This window comes from Primulina tabacum, chromosome 12 (assembly GCF_025594145.1).
Source record: "Primulina tabacum isolate GXHZ01 chromosome 12, ASM2559414v2, whole genome shotgun sequence".
Lineage (NCBI taxonomy): Eukaryota > Viridiplantae > Streptophyta > Magnoliopsida > Lamiales > Gesneriaceae > Primulina > Primulina tabacum.
In genome coordinates this window covers 38,645,409-38,658,213 of record NC_134561.1, presented here as the reverse complement: position 1 = coordinate 38,658,213, position 12,805 = coordinate 38,645,409, and the positions used below count along the sequence as shown (strand labels likewise).

Here is a 12,805-nt window from a genome sequence, read left to right as displayed (position 1 = left end):
AAATAATGATAAACTTCGACCTAAAAGAAGTAAACAAATAATCAAATGATTTTCCAAAAAAATATCATAATATCGTCGAACTAAAATTTATTGAATATAAAAACATCAAATTTGTCTCCTAAATTCAGCTAATAAATTGAACAAAAATAATTAAAACTGTATTTATCTTTAGACATTGTAAGCATAAGTTAAACCCTCTCTATTCTACCGTATTAATAAAATATTTATTTTATCGAATTATACCCAAGTACAACATAAATGTACAAAATAAATAGAGCAATCTATTAAAGCGTGTTATAAAAAATTGACATGACATAACAAAATGTAAACTATTGCAAGGATTTCGCTAAATACATGAAAAATAGAGTAGAAATTGAAAAACTCATTTTATTTGCCAAAAAAACAAAAATATTGTAATTAGATTATTTCACAAAGATGAACAATAAAAATTCTAGCAATAGTGGTAGAATTAAATCATTTTCGGAAGACACATATTATGTTTTGCTTAAGTTGAAATAGAAAGCAACAATTTAAGTAGATAGAACAATGGAAATAATAAGTTTGTAAATCCATGCTAATGTCAAATTTATTACTGTAATACTAAGAATTTTAAAAACCTGCGGCATTGGCTATTTATGGAGACTATTGATTGGATTTCTGCCTCCATCATCCGCGTTTTTCATGTATGAATCGTAAGGTTTAAATACATATGCAGCAAAGATTCAAATATGTCAGATCAGTAAAGATGCAAATGTTCCAGATAAAAGTTCAGGTTTTAGGATCGGAACTCTAATAGATCTCGAAACATTTTAGTTTAATCTACCAACCAAAATATAAATTTGTCTGTAAAGTTTATAATAAAACAATATTTAAGAAGCCTTAAGATAATGATTTAGTGACTCTGTTGACAATATGCGAGAGATTAGATCGTAAGATAAAGGGCAGTATGATTCAAGTACAAAATGGAGTAATACACCAAGCTCCATGATCCTCACATCAAACTTTTATCAGTGAGATACATCCACAATAATATCATAAATTAATTCAAATACCTTAACAATATCAAACTTTTGCCTAATTGCTTAGTCTATAACAACTCATAAAATTTCAGTTTACATGCCTTAAGAATTTTTCCCATAGCTTGACCAGAACTCATCAAATTTTCATTCTTCTAATTTTGTTGGAAAGTTAACTCATTCTAGCACATTTTAGTTTGTCAACGCTTAGTGAAATTAATGGATTAATAATGCCGAAAACAACCCATACCAGCACACATATGCAAAGCAAAGCGGAAGCATTTTCCTCTTCGACACATATTGGTAGGAAGTTGATAACATTCTCATGCTTGATCAAAATCGAGTTATTCCATTTGGAAGTGCAAGCCATCTCAAAGTCCAACAATTCATCATCACATAGTTATGCCAAATAAAATAATATAACTGGCCTAAATTTGTCAGCAAGAAAACGCTTTTAATCTTGTATGCTCTATTTCTTTGAGAGTGCATATTATCTGAGCATATCTATTTCATTTTTCAACCAAATGATGTTAAAAATTGGCATCAAATCGAAGCAACACAGAGCAGTAGAAGTTTTCTTCGGACCATAACTTCAAATTCCATACGTAAAAGTCGCATTAACATGAAAAGAGACTCAATATGCTATGTTCCTACTGCTACAGAGTACGACTACATGTTTCAGCATAAATTCAAGCCATATGCACAACTAAGCTTAGTTTCGAAACATAAATACAACATTTACACACATGTCTTCAATAATTGCAGGTTTAAGGCCGATAAGACCACTTAAATCGATCAAAATTAATTTATTTTGTTGATTAATTCCGTCAATCATGAAGTAATTCTCATGATATTTTTAATTTCAACATCTGGCAGTTTAATTTTATATTATTTTCATAGAATAATCAACAAACTCTAAACATTAGACTCTAACTAATATTCAAATGTTGCAACTACTGTGTTTGTAAATTCCGAAGCTCCATAAAACCTGAACAATGAGGAAGGAAAAATTTACTACAAAACGGCAAGGAAAACGTCAGAATTTTGAGTGGCCTTTGGTAAGAATATAAATTTAGAACAATTCTCCAAAATTGGCAGGAAAATCGGCGTAACACACCAACACACGTACAGAAAAACGAATAAAAGATGAAAAATAATACGTCGTTATAGCAGTATTCAAAATAAAATAAATTTAAAGAGGAAAAAATTTGAATTCACCGTAGGGTGATGCAGCGGCAGTTGTGGGCAGATGAATTGGGTGTTTCCTCTCCAGGAAGATTTTAATATGGTTTGTTTCCTTTCCACAAATATTCACCACTGTCGTAAACTTCCTTTTATCATTTATCCTACTTTTAAACACTGACAAAGCGCTAAACAATCAAACTAAACTTATGTTTCACTAAAATGAAATAAAAAAACTACTCACAAATATATAGTAACAGTTCTGCTAAATTCTCAAATAACCTCAAATAACAATTACTATTCTTCGAGCAACACAATCAGAGTATAAATGAGAAATGACTTAATACTTTAGAGCACAAATGATTACCCGGTGATTGACTATTACTTTGACAACTTTCACTGTTTTTGTGGGGGAGTAAATCCAGTCATACAATGAGGATAAAAAGTATCCGACAACACTAGAAAATAATAATGACCGAAATACCCCTAATTTAAAAAATCAAATTTGCAAATGTGTCTTATTTACGTCATTCTCCTAATTTCTTCTCATTCGACTCTTGCCATTGACCGCTGCTGAAGAAATTCGAAATCGACAGGGTAGTACGAAATCCAAATTTCTATTACAGATCTGAAGAACTTCGAAGGTTAATCAAAGGTAAAACTCGATAAATTACAGCTTTTAAGCTACATGTGATTATTGATGTAGGATCTGTTAAATTACGCTTTTGAGAGTAGATTTTTGAGCGATTTATGTTTTTCTGTTTTCGATTTCTAGTAAGAATGTATTGTAGAAAAGAATAATTTTTTGTTGTCGTTTGTTTGTTGTATTATTCTAACGTACCGAGAATTTTTATTGTTTAAAAAATCCAAAGAAATTTGGCTCGTCCTAGATTGTAGTAGACATTCGTTGTCATTTTCTCTTTGGGTGTTGTACAAGAATTTTTTTTTGGTAACATGTATCATGTTTTTGTATTCGCAAGGATGATGTGCAGAATTTTTAATTTTTTAACAATATTTGTAAGATTTGTTAATTTATGTATTGGTTTGATCTAACATTTTTTCTATTTGGTAAGTAAGTGTGCGAAATGGACCGTAGACGTCATAACATTAGAATTTTCCTGCTGCTACACCAACTGATGATCCGTACAATTTTTATGGTCTGTCTGTTAACACGACATCGCACGAGAATACTCGCCGAACAACGTCGTCAAGAACGTAGATCGTCAGCTTCGTACAACATGACGGGAAGAATGAATGTTCAGATGAACCATTTAAGAAGAATTATTGAAACTGGAGATGTTCAATGTGTGGTTAATTTGAGGATGAACAGAAATTCATTTGCACAACTATGTTACTTGTTAACTCATGTCGGCGGGCTGGATCATTCTAGATATGTTAGGATTGAAGAAAATGTGGCTATGTTTTTGTCCATTTTGGCGCATCATAAAAAAAACCGAGTGATAGGTCATGATTATATACGAAGCGGTCAAACAATCAGCACACATTTCCATGAAGTCTTGGGGTCAGTACTGAAGCTACATACTATACTGCTTGTGAAACCTTCCCCTGTCGATGAAACCTGCACCGATGAGACGTGGAAATGGTTCAAGATAATATCAACATTTGATGAATACTACTTATTACAAATTCCATTTATAATGTTGTACGTACAATAACTTCTAGTAGACATCCTGATACATATTATTCATAATTTTCTAACTTATTTTGCAGGGTTGTGTTGGTGCGTTGGATGGTACATATATAAATGTGAATTTGCCTATTTTAGAGAAGGGAAAGTTGTAATGCCCGAATTTTAAAAAAATATGGCAGTAGTTATGATGGTTCTTGGCTTTACGTTATGGTATGAATGGTAATGAATGTTATAGAATGGAATAGATAATGGAGGGGTAGAATCAAAGGTGGAATTTGAGCTATATAGGTAATGGAAGTGCAGAAACGGTATGAAAAATGTGGCAGTAGTTGTGGTTTTTAGCATAATATTTTGTATATTGATCCAATTGATGTTAGGCCTCTTTCATTAGAAAGATAAGACATAAGGCTATAACTTTCATGCCTTAAGTTTTGTTCAAATCATTAGGGAAAACGAGCCAAAAGCGCCCTGAAGTGTGTCGTGCGTATCGTCGTTCCTACAATGACACATGTTGGGAGATTGAGCATAACTTTTTACTCAGACCTTCAAATGACATGAGGCTAATTGGAGATGAAAGCCAAGACATAGGGCTACAACTTTCATGTTTACCACTTTTTCTAATTCGGAAGGGAAGAGGCGTTTCAGAAGCGATATTTACAGTAGCTGTGCGCAGAGCGGCGCCCGAGCGGTAATAAACGGCCGCTCGAGCGCCACTGCTTCTGAATTTTTGAGTTGTGGGCAGTAAGTTCGGCGCTAGGGCGGTAATATGTGACCGTCCGAGCGCCCAGCAAGTTAAAAAGCGTGTTTTGAGGTTTGGGAAGGCATAAAATCGAATGGGATCATCTTTTTACTCATTTTCCTTCTCCTTCTTTTCTCTCCATTGGTTTAGAGCTAGGGTTCTTCATTCTCCTTCAATCCAATTTCTTCCAAGACATTAATATTTGATTGAAGCCTTAATATTTGCTTGGAGATTAGAAGTTCTTCTCCTCAAGAGTTTATAAGCAAGGTAAGAAAGCTTATTTCCTTGGTTTAGTGATTGAAGGGAAAACAATGTGTTGTTTGGTTTGAGTGTTGAGGTAAAGTTGTTAATATAATGATTGATGGTATTATTATTGTATGTATTGATATTTTGAAAAGGAATGGAATGGAAGGTAAGGGCAAAGTAAATGAGCTAATTCTTTAGCACGCATGTCATGTGTTTGATAAAATGATTCAATAAATGTTTTTATGACATATTACGGTTAAAAAATTTACGGATCTTGATTCGAAGCAGTATTGAATTAATTATGAATTTTGAACAGAAATTACTTTGTTTTGATAGATGATCAAAGTTCTTGAGTTATAGTAGAATTCAAAGGTTCAAGACTTCTCACATACACATTTCGATCTTCTTTTGGTAATATTTGAAAGGTATGTTACGGTCGGTAACATACGAGGTAAAAGTATTTTTTTTATTTTAAATTGAAAACTCTATGGCTCGATGAACTATTGGTGATTTGATGATGATTGTTGTATTGAGATGAGTTGATTATGATATCGAAATGATGATATTGATTTGCATCATTACATTGCATATTGAGCCACTTTTTAATTCGGATTTGATATGGCGGAGGTCGCCTTGATTTATTGATTTGTTGGACGTATGAGGCTATAATTGAGTTGGCATAGTGTATGCGGAGGTCGCTGCTTTGGCCTGAACACTCTCTATAGGCGCACCATAGTCCTGGGATTGTAGAACACAGCACCCCACCCCGAGCGGATGAGTCGGTGGATGTTGCTAGGTGATTCTATTCCCTTGGGTACCCTATGACCAGATGATTCACTTGATCTTGAGATTTATTGATAGCCCACAGCTTCTGATCATGCATTGCATTATATTGCATCTTTATGAATTTTATATGAGATATTTGAAATGTTAATTCTCATATGTTATTTATTGTATCATAATGGGTTTATACTCACCGGCACGTCGGCTACCTCTTGTTTTCATGTGCTTGACGGTAGGTGAGGCGAGGTTTGGGATACCAGAGTCCAGCTCCAGGCGAGGAGATACGAGTTAGAGTGGGATTCTCAGGTCTTAGGAGCTATGTGATGATGTTTGTATTTCTTTGGTTCACTACTTTTTGTTGGCATGTTGAAAATTATATTTCAAACATTTGAGACCATTAAATTATTTTGACGATGTTTATGTGAATTTGTGAACCACAAATTATGTATTTACTAAATCATTTGGTTTGTTACAATTATAATTATTAGTATTAGATATCGAACCCGGGCCCCCACATTAGGTGATATCAGAGCGTAAGATATTTGGGAACAGGGTAGATCGAGTCAGTTTGAATTGCTTGATCATGTGATATATTTGTTAGCATTTTCATTGTGGTATGATGTGAATTACATGATTTAAATTGAGATATTATATTGTTGAGTTTTATTCGAGATTTTTGAGATTGTTGAGTCTCAAGAGCCAGAGATGATTGATACAAGATTGAGATGATTATGATATTGTGATTTTATATGTATTGATCTATTGTATATCATACATGGCTACTCGAGGTAGAGGTCGTGGTAGACCTAGACAGAACCATACCAGTGGCACAAGATCAAGGCAGTGCTACTCATACTCAGATGGATATAACTCCGACTCCGATGGAGATATTGTTAGCCAGATTTCAGTCTTTGCACCCACCGATGTTGAAGGGTACCGAGAATGCATTAGAGTGTGAGAACTGATTGGAGAATATTGATCAATTATTTGAATCTCTTGAGTATCCAGATGATCGTAGAATCAAATTAGTTGTTCATCAGTTATTGGATGTTGCTAAGAGTTGGTGGATAATGACCAAGAAAGCTTTAGAGGGTCGAGGTACGATTGTTACCTGAGATATTTTTAAATCTGAATTTTATCAGTGTTTCTTTCCTACCTCTTACAAGAAAGATAGGGGAGTCGAGTTTGCAAATTTAAAGCTGGGAAATCTGAATATTGAGGACTATGTTGTCAAGTTCTCGAATTTACTGAGATTTGCTCCTCATGTAGCATCCGATGAAGAAGCTAAGGCCGATCATTTCATAAATGGTCTTAATCCTAATATATTTACCCTGGTTAATACTGGAAAGCCTAACACTTTTGCTGAGGCTCTTGATCGAGCCAAGGGAGCTGAAACTGGAATCATTAGGCAGAGAGGTTCTCAGTATTCGCAATGACCCCAACAGCCACAGTTCCGACAGCAGTTCAGACAGGGTAATAGTGGCAACATAAGAGAGCAGTTTAGGGCTAGAGGGAAGCAATTTAAGAGGCATGACAGTAATTTTTCGAATTCTAGTGGATCGAGACAGTCTGGTTCAGTTCAGAGCACTGGTTATTCAGGCACAACTTGTGGTCAGTGTGGTGGTAGACATTATACCGATCAGTGTAGAGGAATCTCGGGAGCTTGCCACTTGTGTAACCAGGTGGGACACTATGCTCGAGTGTGTCCTAATCGTGGCAGTGAAATATCTCAGAGTGGGAGATCATCGAGACAGACACCTCACCAGATTCATCACACCCCTACAGTTCATTCTTATCAGCAATCAAACCGGTCAGATCAGAACCAACATAGTGGTGGCCACAGGGTAGAACAGCCACCTAGACAGCATGCTTGAGTTTTTGCACTCACTGAGGATGAGGCACATAATGCTCCAGATAATGTTATTGCAGGTAATTGTTTTCTTTCAAGTTATCCTGCTTATATTTTGATGGATACTGGTGCATCACATACTTTCATAGCTGAGCACTTTGTCTCGTTGCATTCATTGCATTCTATGCCATTATCATCTACATTAACTATTTCTACTCCACTGGGCAAAGTGATGAGGTCAGCAGAAATGATAAGTGGTTGTGAATTTCGTTATGAGGATAATGTCATTGAGATTGTTGCATTGTGTTGGAGATGTCTGATTTTGACTGCATAGTTGGTATTGACATGTTGACAAGATACAGGGCTACTGTAGATTGTTTTCAGAAGATTGTTAAGTTTAGGCCTGATATGACAGATCACTGGACATTCTATGGTAAAGGTTCTCGAGCTAAGATTCCTTTGATATCTGTTTTGTCCATGACTCGTTTGTTGCAGAAAGGAGCCGAATGTTTCTTGGTTTATGCAATTGATATTTCAAGGTCAGTACCTAAATTGGCAGATATTCCAATTGTTAGCGAATTTTCAGATGTATTTCCAGATGAAATTCCAGGATTTCCTCCAGTCCGAGAGATTGAGTTCAACATTGAGTTGGTGCCAGGTACACAGCCTATTTATAGAGCTCCTTATAGGATGGCGCCAATTGAACTAAAGGAACTAAAGGAACAACTTGAGGATCTATTGGCTAAAGGATATATAAGACCAAGCGTTTCACCTTGGGGTGCTCCAGTTTTATTTGTGAAGAAAAAAGACGGGTCTATGAGGCTTTGTGTCGATTATAGACAGTTGAATAAAGACACAGTAAAGAATAAGTATCCTTTGCCAAGGATTGATGATCTCTTTGACCAGTTGCAGGGTTCTTCAGTATACTCTAAGATTGATTTAAGATCCGGATATCATCAGTTAAGAGTTAGAGAGGCAGATGTGCCTAAAACTGCTTTTCGTACCAGATATGGTCATTTTGAATTTTTGGTAATGCCTTTTGGGTTGACCAATGCACCTGCGGTATTTATGGATTTGATGAACCGTGTGTTTTAAAGGTATATAGATCAATTTGTTGTGATCTTCATTGATGATATTCTTATTTATTCAAAATCTGAAATTGAGCATGTCGAGCACTTGAGAGCTGTTTTGCAAATTTTGAGAACTGAAAAGTTGTATGCTAAATTATCGAAATGCGAGTTTTGGTTGGATATAGTGGTTTTCCTTGGACATGTGATTTCAAGTGCTGGTATATCAGTTGATCCGAGTAAAGTTGAGGCAGTCATCAATTGGTCTAATCCGACATCAGTTCCTGAGGTACGTAGTTTTATGGGTTTGGCAGGCTATTATCGCAGATTTATTGAAGGATTCTCACAGATTGCGAGGCCAATTACCCAGCTGACACAAAAGAATGTACCATTTATTTGGTCGCAAGCATGTGAGGCTAGTTTTGTTGAACTTAAGCAGAGATTGACTAGTGCTCCAGTTCTGACTATTCCATCAGGTGTAGGAGGATTTACAGTGCACAGTGATGCTTCACATCAAGGACTGGGTTGTGTATTAATCCAGCATGGCCGTGTGGTTGCCTATGCTTCACGACAGTTGAAGCCACATGAGTCTAGATACCCAGTGCATGACTTGGAACTAGCAGCAGTGGTTTTTGCCTTAAAGATTTGGCGTCACTACTTGTATGGGGAGAAATTTAAGATATTCACTGATCATAAGAGTTTGAAATATCTCTTTTCACAAGCGGAGCTGAACATGAGACAAAGAAGTTGGTTAGACTTGTTGAAAGACTATGATTGCAAAATAAAATATTATCCAGGCAAGTCAAACGCAGCAGCTGATGCTTTGAGCAGAAAAGTATGTAATATGTCTTTGATCACTAGCAGTATATCTGATCTAGTGGAAGAATGTTGTATTTCTGGTTTGGATTTTGTGGTGGATACTCAACCTGTAAGAGTATTTATGATTCAGGCAGAGCCAGAGTTGTTTGTAAAGATTAAAGAGGCTCAAAGGTTAGATTAAAGCATTCAGAAATCAGTTAAACTCGTCACATCAGGACATCGATCAGAATTTCAGGTCAATAATGAGGGTATTTTGTTTGTGAATGATCGTATTGTAGTTCCTAATATTTCAGAGTTGAGGATACAGATTTTGCGTGATGCTCATTGCAGTAAGTTCAGTGTACACCCTGGAAGTAAAAAGATGTACAATGATTTGAAGAAATAATTTTGGTGAAAAAGAATGAAATCTGACATAGCAGAATTTGTATCTCGTTGTTTGAATTGTCAACAAGTGAAATCAGAAAGAAAACGACCATGAGGTCTTTTGCATAGCCTTAAGGTTCCAGAATGAAAGTGAGACCATATCACCATGGACTTTGTCACGAAATTGCCAAGGTCGTCGAGGGGTTGCGATTCAATTTGGGTTATCGTTGATAGATTAACCAAGTCTTCATGTTTTATTCCTTATCAGATGACATATAGGCATGATCAGATGGCCAGATTGTATATCAGAGAAGTTTTGAGATTGCATGGTGTGCCTAAGTCCATTGTATCAGATCGTGATCGCAGATTTTCTTCTCATTTTTGGCAGAGTTTACAAGAGGCCCTTAGGACTCGTTTGCATTTGAGTACAGCCTATCATCCTCAGACAGACGGACAGTCAGAACATACTATTCAGACATTAGAGGATATGCTGAGAGGTGTAGTTATGGATTTTGGCATTGGTTGGCAGGATTCGTTACCACTTGTCGAGTTTTCTTATAACAATAGTTATCAAGTGAGCATTGGAATGTCACCATTTGAAGCACTATATGGCAGGAAGTGTCGATCTCCTCTGTATTGGGACGATTTATCTGAAGCACCAATTGTAGGACCTGATATGATAAGAGATATGACAGAGAAGGTGAAATTGATTCAGAGTCGTATGAGAGCTGCTCAGGATAGACAAGCTAAGTATGCGAACATCAGGAGACGGCCGTTGATTTTTGAGTAAGGTGACAGAGTTTTTCTGAAAATATCTCCTTTCCGTGGTACAGTTAGATTTGGAAAGAATGGTAAATTATCACCGAGATTCATAGGTCCGTATGAGATTTTGGAATGTGTTGGTGATTTGGCTTATAGATTAGCTCTTCCTCCTGCGTTATCCGGTGTTCATGATGTTTTTCATGTGTCCATGTTAAGGAAATATCATCCAGATCCTTCTCATGTACTTCCACCCGATGAGGTTGAGTTAGATCAGAATTTGAGCTACATTGAGAGACCGATTCAGATTCTAGACAGAAAAGATAAACAACTCAGAAATAAATTGATACCATTGGTTAAAGTACAGTGGAGCAGACATGATGTCGAGGAGGCAACTTGGGAATTAGAAGATAAAATGAGACAAAAATATCCAGAGTTATTCAAATGAAGTATGCTTCTATTCTCGGTTTTATTTTCAGTATTGATTATTACATGTTAGACTTGAAAGAGATGATTGATTTCGAGGACGAAATCTATTTTAGAGGGGAGGAATTGTAATGCCCGAATTTTGAAAAAATGTGGCAGTAGTTGTGATGGTTCTTGGCTTTACGTTATGGTATGAATGGTAATGAATGTTATAGAATGGAATAGATAATGGAGGGGTAGAATCAAAGGTGGAATTTGAGCTAAATAGGTAATGGAAGTGCAGAAACGGTATGAAAAATGTGGCAGTAGTTGTGGTTTTTTGCATAATGTTTTGTATATTGATCCAATTGATGTTAGGCCTCTTTCATTAGAAAGATAAGACATAAGGCTATAACTTTCATGTTTTGAGTTTTGTTCAAATCATTAGGAAAAACGAGCCAAAAGCGCCCTGAAGTGTGTCGTGCGTATCGTCGTTCCTACAATGACACATGTTGGGAGATTGAGAATAACTTTTTACTCACACCTTCAAATGACATGAGGCCAATTGGAGATGAAAGCCAAGACATAGGGCTACAACTTTCATGTTTACCACTTTTTCTAATTCGGAAGGGAAGAGGCGTTTCAGAAGCGATCTTTACAGTAGCTGTGCGCAGAGCGGTAATAAACGGCCGCTCGAGCGCCACTGCTTCTGAATTTTTGAGTTGTGGGTAGTAAGTTCGGCGCTAGGGCGGTAATATGTGACCGTCCGAGCGCCCAGCAAGTTAAAAAGCGTGTTTTGAGGTTTGGGAAGGCATAAAATCGAATGAGATCATCTTTTTACTCATTTTCCTTCTCCTTCTTTTCTCTCCATTGGTTTAGAGCTAGGGTTCTTCATTCTCCTTCAATCCAATTTCTTCCAAGACATTAATATTTGATTGAAGCCTTAATATTTTCTTGGAGATTAGAAGTTCTTCTCCTCAAGAGTTTATAAGCAAGGTAAGAAAGCTTATTTCCTTGGTTTAGTGATTGAAGGGAAAACAATGTGTTGTTTGGTTTGAGTGTTGAGGTAAAGTTGTTAATATAATGATTGATTGTATTATTATTGTATGTATTGATATTTTGAAAAGGAATGGAATTGAAGGAAAGGGTAAAGTAAAGGAGCTAACTCTTTAGCACACATATCATGTGTTTGATCAAATGATTCAATAAATGTTTTTATGGCATATTACGGTTAAGAAATTTACGGATCTTGATTCGAAGCAGTATTGAATTAATTATGAATTTTGAACAGAAATTACTTTGTTTTGATAGATGATCAAAGTTCTTGAGTTATAGTAGAATTCAAAGGTTCAAGACTTCTCACCTACACATTTCGATCTTCTTTTGATAATATTTGAAAGGTATGTTACGGTCGGTAACATACGAGGTAAAAGTATTTATTTATTTTAAATTGAAAACTCTATGGCTCGATGAACTATTGGTGATTTGATGATGATTGTTGTATTGAGATGAGTTGATTATGATATCGAAATGATGATATTGATTTGCATCATTACATTGCATATTGAGCCACTTTTTAATTCGGATTTGATATGGCGGAGGTCGCCTTGATTTATTGATTTGTTGGACGTATGTGGCTATAGTTGAGTTGGCATGGTGTATGCGGAGGTCGCTACTATGGCCTGAACACTCTCTATAGGACACAGCACCCCACCCCGAGCGGATGAGTCGGTGGATGTTGCTAGGTGATTCTATTCCCTTGGGTACCCTATGACCAGATGATTCACTTGATCTTGAGATTTATTGATAGCCCACAGCTTCTGATCATGCATTGCATTATATTGCATCTTTATGAATTTTATATGAGATATTTGAAATGTTAATTCTCATATGTTATTGATTGTATCATACTGGGTTTATACTCAC

The 12,805-nt window shown here is 36.0% G+C and overlaps 1 long non-coding RNA gene across 1 annotated transcript; it reads right to left on the bottom strand.

Moving 5' to 3' along the window:
- Window positions 1-1,621: 1,621 nt before the first annotated feature.
- Window positions 1,622-2,274, bottom strand: LOC142520837 (uncharacterized). Its single transcript, XR_012814005.1, has 2 exons — window positions 2,235-2,274; window positions 1,622-2,004 (listed from the first exon to the last, which is right to left on the bottom strand). It is a non-coding gene; the product is annotated as an uncharacterized LOC142520837 (long non-coding RNA).
- Between the last annotated feature and the right edge of the window lie 10,531 nt (window positions 2,275-12,805).